Source organism: Oryx dammah, unplaced genomic scaffold (genome assembly GCF_014754425.2).
Source record: "Oryx dammah isolate SB20612 unplaced genomic scaffold, SCBI_Odam_1.1 HiC_scaffold_4, whole genome shotgun sequence".
NCBI classification, from domain to species: domain Eukaryota; kingdom Metazoa; phylum Chordata; class Mammalia; order Artiodactyla; family Bovidae; genus Oryx; species Oryx dammah.
The window spans coordinates 76,311,087-76,325,112 of record NW_024070188.1 but is presented as its reverse complement, the minus strand read 5'-3'; the positions used below and the strand labels follow the sequence as shown (position 1 = coordinate 76,325,112).

The 14,026-nt window shown below is 45.2% G+C and overlaps 1 protein-coding gene across 13 annotated transcripts in view; it reads left to right on the top strand.

Annotated features, from left to right (window-relative positions):
* Positions 1 to 6,070: 6,070 nt before the first annotated feature.
* The window catches only part of SYNE1 (spectrin repeat containing nuclear envelope protein 1), a 494,970-nt gene continuing 487,014 nt past the window's right edge, over positions 6,071 to 14,026 (top strand). For 6 of the 13 annotated variants that reach the window (XM_040238708.1, XM_040238701.1, XM_040238700.1 and 3 more), the window contains exon 1: positions 6,072 to 6,386. The gene's annotated coding sequence lies outside the window, so the exon portion shown is untranslated. Of the gene's footprint in view, positions 6,583 to 7,060; positions 7,092 to 14,026 lie in introns of those variants that run through there. The other 7 variants (XM_040238711.1, XM_040238710.1, XM_040238706.1 and 4 more) reach the window with 5 other exon arrangements.

Genomic DNA, 14,026 nt, shown 5'->3' with positions numbered 1-14,026 from the left:
CATCACTTCATGGGAAATAGACGGGGAAACAGTGACAGACTTTATTTTTCTGGGCTCCAAAATCAATGCAGATGGTGATTGCAGCCATGAAATTAAAAGACGTTTACTCCTTGGAAGAAAAGTTATGACCAACCTAGATAGCATATTCAAAAGCAGAGACATTACTTTGCCGACTAAGGTCTGTCTAGTCAAGGCTATGGTTTTTCCTGTGGTCATGTGTGGATGTGAGAGTTGGACTGTGAAGAAGGCTGAGTGCTGAAGAATTGATGCTTTTGAACTGTGGTGTTGGAGAAGACTCTTGAGAGTCCCTTGGACTGCAAGGAGATCCAACCAGTCCATTCTGAAGGAGATCAGCCCTGGGATTTCTTTGGAAGGACTGATGCTAAAGCTGAAACTCCAGTACTTTGGCCACCTCATGCAAAGAGTTGACTCATTGGAAAAGACCCTGATGCTGGGAGGGATTGGGGGCAGGAGGAGAAGGGGACGACCAAGGATGAGATGGCTGGATGGCATCACGGACTCGATGGACGTGAGTCTGAGTGAACTCCGGGAGTTGGTGATGGACAGGGAGGCCTGGCGTGCTGAGATTCATGGGGTCGCAAAGAGTCGGACATGACTGAGCGACTGAACTGAACTGAACCCCCCACAAAGATATTACAATAAAATTGACTATATGCCTCAAGCTGTACATTTCATCCTTGTGACTCATTTATTTTGTAGCTGGAAGTCTGTACCTCTTAATCTCCTTCACCTATTTTTCACTCTTCCTCTAACCTCCCTTTCCGCTAGCAACCATTTGTTCTCTGTGAGTCTACTCTGTTTTGCTATGTTTATTCTTTGTTTTGGCATTTTAGATTCTGCATACAAGTGAAATCATACAGCGCTTGTTTTTCTTCGTCCGACTTATTTCACTTAGGTTAATACCTTCTAGGTCCGTTTATGTTGTTTCTAATAGCAGGATTTCTTTCTTTTCTATGACTGAATAATTGTGTGTGTATGTATTTTGTATTTACAAATATATATTTATATATTTATCTATCCACAGACACTTAGGTTGCTTCCATATCTTGGTTATTGTAAATCAAGCTGCAAATATCTTCTCTCATTCAGTGGACAAGTTTTTTGGTTTGTTGACAGTTTCCTTCACTGTGCAAATGCTTTTTAGTTAGATGCAGGCCCATTTGTTTATTTTTGCTTTTGTTCCTCTTGCCTGAGGAGAGGTATTTCTGAAAATACTATGAAGGGAAATGTCAAAGAGCTTACCACTTCTTTTTCTTTTAGGAGTTTTATGGTTTCGGATCTTACATTTAGGTCTTCAATCCATTCTGAGTTTATTTTTGTATATGGTGTGCAAATGGCATTCCAGTTTGGTTCTTTGGCATGTAACTGGCTTTAATAGTGTTCTGGTGGTCTCTTTAGGATTTTCTATCTATCGTATCATGTCATCTGCAGGCAGTAATGGTTTTACTTCTTACAAAATGGCCTATTATAAGAGTCTACAAAAGAATGAACTGAAACATCTTGAGGAAGGCTCCCTCTCTAACACAAAGTCATCATAAGGGCTAGCAGTGGCCTTATCGGGGGCTATAAGGTCCTATTTAGCTGAGAAACTCCTGGAATTGAAGCAGAAAAATAAACGGGCTGAAAACAAAAGAGGAAGCAGTCAGAGAGCGGAGTGTTAACATTGAGATTATCAGTATCAAATGATTGTTATTATTGATAGTGACAAAATCAAGGCCATGATCATGGGAGTGTATGGTTAAAGCTGGGGAGAGACAACCCTGGTCTAAGAAGAACAGCTCTTGAAGGAACAATGGGGAGAAAGTGACAAGATTACACTGGGTAGATGTCATCTTAAAATTCATCAGATATGCTATTTTTTGTGTTCTTTTAAAAAACAGTCTTAAAATTGTAGCTCTTGAAACTCTAAAATACTATCAATATGACAGTTAACAGATTTAAAAGACTCAATGTTTTAAACTGGAGTTACTATAAGTTATAATTTAAATATAAGTTTGCTTTTCTTTCCAAGTCTGTACTGAATATTGTTTGTTGGAAAACAATCTTCACTATCCATTCTATGCACTCTCCCTGCATCTCAGAGTTTGGAAGTATGAGGATTACATTTCCCAGGCTCTTTCCTGGGGAAGGGTGGGGTGGATGAAATATACATTCTGCCAGTGCTCTCACGTGAGACTTGGAAGGCAAATGGAACGTGGAGAAATTGGCCCTCCAGCAGCTATGACAGTAGTTCTACCGTGATTGACACCAAGCTCTATCACCAGGAGTCAGAGCAGAGGCAGTTGTGATGCTGCTAGCCATTTGCTGCAGCACCTTGACCTCTAGGTGGCAGCAGCGAGTCACCTGCAATGGCAGGTGCAATGAAAGACAAAGGAAGAAGGAAATGGCAAGCCACTCTAGTACTCTTACCTGGAAAATTCTATGGACAGAGGAGCCTGGTAGGCTTCAGTCCATGGGATCACAAAGAGTCAGACACGACTGAGCAACTTCACCTCACCCAGCCTTAGCAAAAATTTTGAACAACTAAATCCCTGTTTCAAAACCTCAAGCTGCTTTGACTTTTCTTTAATAAATCCTGGCTGACACACTATTTCATGCCATGCCATGGTCCAGACCTTCAAAGGTGAGGATCTCAAACTGGTTAGTTGACCTCCGTGGGTTCACATACAGGGATGAAGGATGATATGATTTCACTGCACAAAAGAATTCTAAAGAGACATCACAAGGAGGCGGGGGGGAGAAATTAACACTGGAAATTAAGGGCCTACTGAAGATAAGAATTTGGAGATCAATTTGGCTACTGTTGTGGAATATTACAGTAAAGAGAACTAGGAGAGCTATGGGATGGGTCAGTTACTTCTGACAATGAAGACCATAAAGAAAAGAAAAAGATAAGTTTAGAAACTTTACAATCATAGATCAAGGCATGGTCAGAGGCAGGTAGCTTCTAGAACTCTTACCCTTGCAGTTTTTACAATGCTGGAAGAGTGAAAACTCAGACAGACCTAAATTTGCTGCAGCTTGCAAATTAATAATGTAAAGTGAGTTCAAAGGCTTGCTAGGCCTCTCAAGTGAAAGTGGAGGCCCTTGTTGAGAACTGCAAAAGGGGCATTTCGGCAGATTTGGTTGAATCCTAGTTCTTTGGACCCCAAATCCTCCTGAGCCTTCCTTCAGGTAAACCCCTTCCTCCTTCCCTGTCTGCCCTTCCCCACTGCTTAGCAGACTGTACTAACTCCACAGAGACAATTACCACTAAGGGGCTGCCTAACCCCAGCAGACCATTACTGACGGCATCAAGACAATGCAAAGCCCCTTTACCTTTCAGAAGCAAGAGCCATTTTTTTGTTTAGGGTTTCCCTGCACTGCGCATAGAAGTTTGTTTTGAAGGGACTTAAGACTAATGGAAGCAGGTGGAAGAAGAGGCCCACTTATTGAATTTCACTTGTGCACATCTCTGAAAGATGCACCTCTGGTAAGACCCTGGGTTGCTGCTTTCAATATATCGACAACATATTTAATTGTGGTAAATCTCTGCCGTAGTATTAACACAGTTACATAAAAGGGAAAGGATAGTCATATAAGGGATTCACTGTTGATTTCATTTGGCCATTGGGGTTTATTTTACAAATACAGGAAACACAGTGAGGCGGCCATTGGGATAACGCTGAACTGAAACCAGCTGGCACTTTTTTGCTGTTGTTTTCCACCTCCTGTTAATGCAGGGAAGAGGTATTGGTGGCCCTGCTGCCATGATGCTTAGGAATAGGATTCGGTGTAAACTTAGAGGGTCTGAAGAATAGACAGATGAGGAGGAACAGACCATGAACTCCATGGGGGAGGAAATCAAGTTGCTACCCAGACTGCTCTCTCTCAGCCTGTGATGGCCCCATGGGTTCTATTTTGCTGCTTTCAGAAACTGGTGTTCTCATTGCAATCAGTCCAATCAGCCTGTTGCAAAGCAGAGTTGGTATTTCCTTTATTTGACAACTTTAGAAACATCTAGAATCATGGCAATAATAACTATAACTATAAAAGTGGCATTAACTATATTGCACTTCCTGATTTCACCAGACTCTGATCTATGAAATCTTGCCAATATTAGCTCATTTACTCCCCACAATAGCCCTGTGAGATACACTGTTATAATCCTGATTATGGGTTTGTAAAGTCTGAGCTTGTGAGAGGTTAAATTACTAGCTAAAATTAACACAGGTAGTTAATGATGTAGTTGAGACTTAAGCTCAGGACTTTCTTGTTTCAAAATCCAAGACTTTAACTTTATACTATTATGATTTCCTTCTGCCACACACGACCTTATGTCTCACACACTTTTTATCTATTAAACATCGCTTGAACCCACACACTTTCACCACCACCATCACCACAATGATGAGGGCTATGATCTTTCTAAAAGATTACAACTTCCTAACTGATCCACCTTTACGCATTCTGGCCCCACTTCTAATCTGTTTTCCATTCTGTAGCCAAAGGAAAAGCTTCAAGACTTAAGTGTTATCACATTGTACCACTTAGAACACTGTAAAGACTTCCCCTAATGATCCATCTCTTTGGGCTGGTTTTTAAGACGCCCACAATCTGCCCTTCACTTTGTTTTGAGTCTCAAGGGGCCCATTTTCCCCTGAAGCTCCTGTTCTCTCCCTTGCTTTCTCTTCTGCAGTCCCATGGGTTTTCACTTCTTCAAAAGCACCATGTGCTTTGCTTCCATGGATCCTTTGCCCTCGAGCAGTACTCTAGACCCCAGTCTATCTGCCTTTCTCTTAGTTCAAGTTTCTTTTCCTGCAGCTCACAGTTCAAAAGTCACTTCCTTCGCAAAGTCTTCCTGATCTTTAAACTAAATTGATTCCTTTCATTGGAGGTTCTCAAAGTATTTGCCTTCTTTTGGAAGCTGGGGTTTTATAATTATTTGCGTGGTTTTTTTTTTTTTTTTTTGATGAATGTCTCTTCCTGATTATCCTGGAAGCTCAGTGAAGGCAGGAACCAGGTTCGGTTTTATTTACCATTGTGGCTCCAACAGTTAGGACAATATTCGGGATATGGTAGGTGTTTGAACAATATAGTCGAATAATGAAGCTACAACACACTTCTCTAGGGTTTATGAAAAAAGACAAGCCTTTCCCAAAAGTCGATGATATACTTAGTCCTTCGGTGGAGGATAAAAATGAGCTGAGAGTGGACATTCAGTTCATCAGGCAACCAATGCCAGCCAGAAAGCCCTAGGCTCCTGCCTATCTGCTCCTGGGAGAAGAGCAGCTAAGTCTAGGGAGGGAGTTTCAGTAAGTGAGTGAGTTGGTTAGATGAAAGCACAGGCTGCAAGGAGGAGCTCAGCTGCCCTCTCACCCTCTCCTGAGTGACAGGCCTGCAGCTTGGACCTCAGTCCAGTCATATGCAGGCAGAGGGTGGCAACTGCATGGCTAGACGATGGTCACCTCGACAAGGTGTTCTGGGCAGCCACGCGGAGTGTCACCCTGAGGCAGAGGATATGTTCAGAGTGACCCCCGACACCACCTTCTCCAGGCCCGACTCCCTGCCGCAACCATTTTCTCCAATGAGAGATTCATTCCTTGGTCTCTAAAATATGTAAACACAAGGAAACACATCAGATTAACTCACTAGATTCATTTCAGATATTATTATTTTTTTAGAATCCAGAAAGAAAAGCCTCTGAAGAAAATGCAAAGCTAAAGAGTGGAGTGTTGGCAGTGAGCTAGGGAAGGCAGCAGGCAAAGGAAAACTTCATCCGCTGAAAAGCTCCAACCTCCCGTTCTGCAAACGTAGATAATGGGGAAAACGATTTGTTCAGATTGAAAATTTGAGAGAGTAATTATTATTTCTTAAGATTCTTGCAACAAAGCTGTAATTATTTGAGTTGCCCGCAGTCCTGTTGGACCTGGGCTTCCTTGTTGGTGAAGAGAGACTGTGTTTGACTTTGCTTGGAGACCATAAAACCACAACAAAATAAATTCTTCAGGAGGCTACCCGGCAACCTCAGGACCTCCTCGACACCTTGAGAAGGACTTGAGATGACAGACTTGCCGAGAGCGCGAGGGAAGAACCTGAAGGCAGTTCTCCAGCGTCATCTGGACGAATAACCGAGAAGAAATATCATTAAGAGGTCGGGAGTCTCCTCAGGAAACCGAAGCTTTATAAACCACAAGAACAAAAGCCTATATAGTCTGGCCCGTCTCCCTAAAATTGCATGCTACGGAAGAGGTCAGCCGTTAGGATCTTTTTCGAAAGTTGATTGAAAAGGAGCCAGAGAAATGTCCTCAGTGAACCGCATCACTTCCTTCCTGGGACCATCAGCGAACCTCCCCAGCCTTTCAAGATAGGTTCTGCCCTGAAAGGTCAGTCGGGCGGTGGAAATCCCAAGCAAAAGTTAGCAGCCGGGGCAGACCATCTCCTTCCTGGCGCTCTCGGCGATTTCTTTCCTCCTCGACCCCGGGGAGGTGGACCGGGTGGAAAGGCTCCCCGAGAAAGACAGGGGCGGAAAGCCTTTGCCGCTGCAGCAAGACGCTGGAGGCGGCCGAGCATCTCCGGGAGGTAGGGGAAGCCGCGGAGGGAGCCTGGGCGCCTGCCCCCAGCGGTGCCGGGGACCAGCGCATCCCGGGCGCCGGGCGCGGGGCGCGGGGAGGGGCGTGGCGGCGCACGGGCCGCGTCGGGAACCTCCCCGACCTTCCCTAGCAGAACCCCAGTGCGGGGGGCGGGTGCGGGGGGTGGCGGGTCGTGGGGAGAGGCCTGAACCCCCCCTCCTCCTCGGGTGCACCCGGAAGGAGGACCCGCTCGCCAAGGGAGGGCAGAGTCGCGGAGCCGCTGGGCGCAGGAGTGAGTGAGCGTGCGAGCTGCCCGGGAGCGCGGCGGCGGGCGATCGGCCACCGGCCGGAGTCGGCGCCCGGCGTGCCGTCCTCGGTCACCGGGGCCGCCCGGCGCCCCGCAAAGCCCCGCAGCCGCGCGCCCCGGCTCCCGCCACCCCGCCGGCCCCCAGCGCGCCCGGCCGCCGCGGCTTCGCTCGCTGCGCTGCCCGGCACCTGGACGAGCCCGAGAGACAGAAGGTAAGAGAGAGGCTTTGGGTGCCAGCCGAACAAATTGCAGACAGATTGTAAGCAAGTTTGCACTTGCAGGCTCCGGTCGTGCGTGCTTAACGGGAGGGAGAAGGTGGTGATGGTGGCGGTGGTGTATGTTACGTGTGTGGTACTCAGGGAGATACGGAGGTGGGGGGCGTCCTGCCAGCATCTCCTACGTACATACCCCTATTAATATCCGCCCCGCCACCCCGACTTGACATTTCGGCTTGTGGCACTTCTCCCGGGGTCCAGAGATGCAGAAGCAAAAGGCAGCCGCCTTCTTGTTGCGATGGTCGGGGCTGCTGCTACTATCAGATGGGAGATGTAGGGCGTTGAACAAATTCCAGGAGCCTCCCTTCCTCCACTGACTATTTTAGGAAGGGCTGGGGGAGGGGACATGGGTAGCGCAGCCCCGGGGGCTTGAAGAACCGAGGAGGCCGGGGCTTCAGACTACTCCAGCTGTCGCCTGCGATGGCAGGCAGGCGGAGCCTACGCTAGAGGGCAAGATAACTTTCATCTCCTTTCCAGAAAGACACGTTTCAGACAGATTTTTTGCATCACTGCCAGAGAGAGTTCTGTGAAATGGTGGTTCGCCGAGTGGCAGGTGTATGGCAAAGGGCACGAAAATAATGTAAAATAAAGCAGCTATTAGCCATCAGGGAAAGAAACCCGGTTGAGAAACGGGGTTTGGAGGACTGTCTGGGATAACAGATCTGAAAGGCTTCAAGTTCAGGCCCTTTTTCATAAATAGAGTCAGGTTCAGCAGGGGTGCGGGCTGGGGGGCGTGGACTGGAGGGGTGAGGACGTGCGGGGCAGTGGGGAGACACCAGCTGCGAGGTTTAGCATCCTAGAATGTTCATTTCTGAGTTTTTCGGTTGGGGATAGAAAACCTGTATGCATCTGAAATTTTTCTGTGCATGTTAAGAAAGTTCAAAATGAATGATTTTTTTTTCCTCCCTCTTCCTTAATTGCTTGTCTATTTTTGTCTTCATCTGAGATCCACTTTTCCAAAGAAAGCATTTGTATGCAGGAGCCAGACTTGTGCAAGAGAAAGTATGATAATTTTCGACTAAGCAAAGGTTGTTAATATGACCCCCATCTGTATAAAATGCTGACTTAACCATGAGTCATGAGGATTGTTCTTGGAGAGGCTTGCTGTTCTCCATGAGCAAAAAGATTAATAGGATGGATAAAAAGTTCCTGACATCACCAGAAAGGTGTTATAAAGCAACATTGCTATTTTGTCTTGCATTTTTTAGTCTGTTTATTACTTTGTGGCAAATTGAGAACAAAAGTGCCCAATCAATGCTAACCGAATATATTTATTTAACACAGAAGATAAAGGCACAGCCTCAGACTGACTCAGATAATAATATTGCTAGCCTTTGGAAATCCTTGCTCAGTTATTACATTAGAGCTTCACTTTTATCTGTCTTAACTAATGATTTCTTCACAAAATGGTTTATTTCTTTTTTTTGTTGTAAGATTCCCACCTCCCCCCCCCCCACTTGATTCTTCTCTGCAAAGGAGTAAGGATTGGGAAAAGGTGGTTTGCTGTTTAAAAATGTTCAAGAATTGCTGTGTTCAGTGGGGAGGGTGCTGCAGTAGGACCTGATTTCTGATAATTATGCAGCCCACATAGCTACTTGGAGGTGAAGGGAGGTGTCACTGAAACCGGATGTAAGAAGCCCATGACTGGGCAAGGTTGGTGACAACTTCTCCTGCAGGGCAGGCGGCACCAGCCTAGAGACTGCAGCCACACCCTGTGGTCTGAACAGCAGTCTTGCAGGACCCAAGACACCCTTTGAGGAAATCTGTTTATCTTCTCTCAAAAGTGTTAAATGTGTCCTTCCTTGTGGTCTAAACCAGTGAGAACTTCTATTTGGCACAAAGTGCAGTCTAGACTCTAGCCAAGCTGGGGAGGGGAGCAGATATCTCTGGGCGGGATTTTACACTCTAGGCGAACCGAAAAAAGTTCAATTACGATACAGTATCTGTCATGCACATCAGCTCTGTACTTTTTTTTAGTTATTTCTGCATATTTTTATTCTTCCAAGGACAGGACCAATTTTTGTTTGTTACCCTGTAACATTCATGAATTGTGGGTGCTTGGTCACATCTGATTCTTTGCAACTCAATGGATTCCTCTGTCCATGGGATTCTCCAGGCAAGAATAGTGGAGTGGGTTACCATTTCCTTCTCCAGAGATCTTCCCAACCCAGGGATCGAACCCACCTCTCCCAAATTGGCAGGTGGATTCTTTACCACCGTGCCATCTCGGGGGGAGGTGTAACGTTCATAACAGTGAATAATTACCAGCACTACACACTGATAGCCAGTACACAGATGTTAGTAATATATTTGTACTGACTATAGGATACCCCTCTTTTCCCAGCCATTTAGCTGTCTTGGTATTCATTAATTAGTGCCATGACTAAAGGATGCATAGAGAAAAACAATAATTAAATGTAAAATTAGACACTATGTGACTCACTCTGGCTAAGGACTGATAGAAGGGGGTGTTGAAATGTATTTATTAGGGTTTAAAATTGTTTGTTTAATAGTGGATTTTAACAGGAGTGAAAGTGAAGTCGCTTAGTCGTGTCTGACTCTTTGCGACCCCATGGACTGTAGCCTACCAGGCTCCTCTGTCCATGGGATTTTCCAGGCAGTGGTACTGGAGTGGACTGCCATTTCCTTCTCCAGGGGATCTTCCCAACCCAGGGATCGAACCCGGGTCTCCCTCACTGTAGACAGACGCTTTACCGTCTGAGCCACCAGGGAAGTATTAACAGGAGTGTTGTTGTACATACCGAGACAGCTAATGAAGTGCTGCATACAGCTGTGAATCTGTGTATGTTTTACGGTCTCAGTTCATCTTTTTCACCTAGAAATGAGCCATATCATTTCTGGTTGTTGCAAAGGTTGTAACTTTCTGCTGTAGTTTCCTAATACTTAAAAACTTGTTACATTGCCTGAGGATATAGTCTTGTGGCTTAGCAGTGTTTCTTCTGGTGTTGCTGTTCCGTCACTAAGTCGTGCTCGACTCTTTGTGACCCCATGAATTTCGGCAGGCCAGGCTCTCCTGTTCTTCTCTGTCTCCCCAAGTTTGCTCAGATTCATGTCCACTGAGTTGGTGATGCCATCTAGCCATCTCATCCTCTGCATACCCTCTTCTCTTTTTGCCTTTAATCTTTCCCAGCATCGGGGTCTTTTCTACTGAGCTGGCTCGTCTTATCAGGTGGCCAAAGTATTGGAACTTCAGCTTCAGCATCAGTCCTTCCAGTGGATATTCAGAGATAATACTGAATTCTTTTTAATAGCACAAAGAGGAGACTGCTCTAGCAGTCAGTTGTCCATTCTGCTTAGAGACTGGAAAAGTCAAGTTGTGATGATTCACTCCTGTGCTTTTCACAGGTGCCGGGGTTAAGAAGAGCCCATTGTTCAGATAGCAGATAGTCTAAATTCCCTCTGCAGCCCACACGATAAATGCAGCAGATGGTATTGATTGGATGTTCTCTTTGCTCCCACAGTACCCTGCATTTTTCCATTACAATACATGACCTACTTTGTTATGATGCTGTTTATATCATCTTTCCCTCTGGAACACAAACTCTAAGGGGGCTTATCTATCTTGTTTACTGCTGTTTACCCAGTACCAGTGTGTCCTTTACACGTGAATTCTCAATGCATTTCTGTATGAAATAATCAGTACAGAAATCTCACCTGTATGTTGTGGTGAGTGGATGTTGCTTGCCACTTTGTAATCTTAGTTCCTTCTCTGGAGAGGATTTGGAGATGGTCTCAGGACTATTAATTGGTCCATGACCCATCAATGTCTCTCTAATTCTCTCCTCCCAACCCTTTCCACCTCTTCCTCCTCCACTCTCTACAGTATATTGCACCCAATTAAAAACTGTTAATTACCCTGGGGGTAGTGAGCTCACTGATGGTGCTGGACCTTCCTCTGATGTTCTAGTTCTGTAGATCATGCCCACATGGGCAGGAAGAGGCAGAATTAAAAGTCACTTCCATGTCTTTTTAGTCTAGAGTCAGTGCCTTTCTGTGGACCATCTTCCACAGTCAGGGGGTTGTTGAGGACGTGGCTGAGAACCTCCCTACACAGAACCAGCTCAGAATCATCCTGATTGTCAGAACAAAGTGTTAGTCACTCAATTGTGTCCGACTCTATGGGATCCCATGGATTATTTCCTCTGTCCCAGAAATTCTCCAGGCAAGGATACTGGATAGGTTGCCATTCCCTTCTCCAGAGGATCTTCCCAACCCAGGGACAAAACCCAGGTCTGCTGCCTTGCAGGCAGACTCTTTACAGTCTGAGCCACCAGGGAAGCCCAATCAGAGCAAAGCTAAGTTTAAATTCACATCTTCTAACCTCCCGAACACATATCTTGTAAAACCTCCTTTTATGATCATTGTTTGATTCATTTGAAATTTCTTATCAAATTAAAGGGGCATATTTTCCCCTTTAAATTTAAGTATCAGTAAAAAGCAAGAATGTCAGAATTTCACAAAATAGGAAATAATGTGTGTACATGAATGATGAAAGCAAAATATTTAATCTCATGCCCAAAAAGGGAAGGATGTTGCATCAACATCTTTTACTGTAGGGAGGAACAAGTTTTCTGGGAGTTGCCCTGCAGAGGTAAAGTAACGTGAACATTGTTCAATAAAATTGAAATATGTTTTAGGGGCTAGAATGTGTTCAGGGATGTAGTTGATACCAATGGGTAGGATGTCAAAGCAATGACAGTTGTGATCTCTGTGCCTGCAAAAAGGTTCACAACCTGGTTAGAGGGAGACGAGACTCATTGGTGAGGGATATAAGATGAATCGCTCTTATCAGAGTGTGGATTGTTGATGCAGAAGGAATGGAGGGAGTTGCTGAAAGTGTGCTGTGTCTAGGTGTGGCTTCACAGGCAGTATGGGTGATGGGTCCAGGAAGCCTTTGGGTTAGATTAGCTGAGAGTGTGAAGGAGTCATTAAGAAACTGCTCAGCAAGAATGTGAGGGTATGAAAGGCAGAGTTTGGGGAAATAATAACTTGCACAGCCGCTCTAGTGCTGAACTCAGCCCATGGAACCATGGCCCACACAGAATCTCAAGTCAGAACCCTGAGAGTCCTCAAGATCCCCTGATGGCCCCACCTACCACTTCCTGTCTCCCTTCCCCCACCAATCACCAAGTCCTGCATATCTTGCCTTCTTAAGATGTTTTGGATTTTACCCTCCATTCATTCACTATCTTGTACAGTCTCTCATCATGTTTCAGCTGGGTCCCTAAGATGCTTTCCTAACTGATCTTCCTGGAGCTTTGTGTTGTTAACCTCAAATACACCCTTTAAAAATGTAGCTGCTGCTGCTGCTGCTGCTAAGTCGCTTCAGTCATGTCCGACTCTGTGCGACCCCATAGACTGCAGTCCACCAGGCTCCCCCGTCCCTGGGATTCTCCAGGCAAGAACACTGGAGTGGGTTGCCATTTCCTTCTAAATTGCACGTGATCACTTCCAGCTTAAAATCCCTCTGGGTTTCCTGTTGCCTTCTGGGGAATCAGAACCTACTTCTGAGCAGAGCACTCAGCCATCTGGCTGCTCCCTCCTTCTCCAGCCTCAGCCCCAGAATATCACCTGGTCGAGTCCCTCACTATCTGTCTGTTGGTCAAGCTGTTTCTTGTGTCCATGCCTTTGCTCAAGTTATTCATTCTGCCTGGAATGCATCCCATATTTTTCACCTGATTAACTCTAACACCTTTACCAAGGCTCAGGGAAGAAGCTGTTCCCTCCCAGGACACTCTCAGAACCTCCAGATTGGTTTAGTACCCATGCTTTATATCCCTCATTTCTGTATTTGCACTTAGCCATGATTTTTTGTTGAATTATCTTTTCTATATTCTAAGCTTCTCAAACAATAGGTTATGTGTTGTATTCATCCTGTTTATCTAGCACTGAACTCTAGCACTCAGAATGTATTAGTTATACTGTGGAAGTAACACCAGGTACATGAACTAAAGATGGACTCAAACAGAGAAATTCTGAGCTTAATGTTGTTGTTCAGTTGCTAAGTCATGTCCAACTCTTTGTGACCCTACGAACTGCAGCATGCCAGACTTCCTTGTCTTTCACTGTTTCCTGGAGTTTGCTCAAACTAATGTCCATTGAATCAGTGATGCCATCCAACCATCTCATCCTCTGTCATCCCCTTCTCCTCTTGCTCTCAATCTTTCCCAGCATCAGCGTCTTTTCCAGTGAATCAGTTCTTTGCATCAGATGGCCAAAGTATTGGAGCTTCAACTTCAGCATCAGTCTTTCCAATGAATATTCAGAGTCGATTTCCTTTAGGATGGACTGGTTTGATCTCCTTGCACTCCAAGGGACTCTCAAGAGTCGTCTCCAACACCACAGTTCAAAAACACCAATTCTTCATCACTCAGCCTTCTTTACGGTCCAACTCTCACATGCCTACATGACTACCAGAAAAACCACAGCTTTGACTATATGGACCTTTGTGGGCAAAGTGATGTCCCTGCTTTTTAATACACTGTCTAGGTTTGTCATAGCTTTTCTTCCAAGGAGCAAGCGTCTTTTAATTTCATGGCTGCAGTCATGGTCCACTGTGATTTTGGAGCCCAAGAAAAGAAAGTCTGTCACTGTTTCTACTTTTTCCCCTTCTGTTTGTCAAGAAGTGATGGGACTGGATGCCATGATCTTAGTTTTTTGAATGTTGAGTTTTGAGCCAGCCTTTTCACTCTCCTCTTTCACCTCATCAAGAGGCTCTTTAGCTCCTCTTCACTTTAAAGTTCACTGTGAGTTTAATGTGGTATCAAAATAAAGACAGAGACAGAAAGAGGGAGGGAGGGAGAGAGGGAACTATTTCAGCATTACTCCATTGAGAAGATGAAAATGATTTA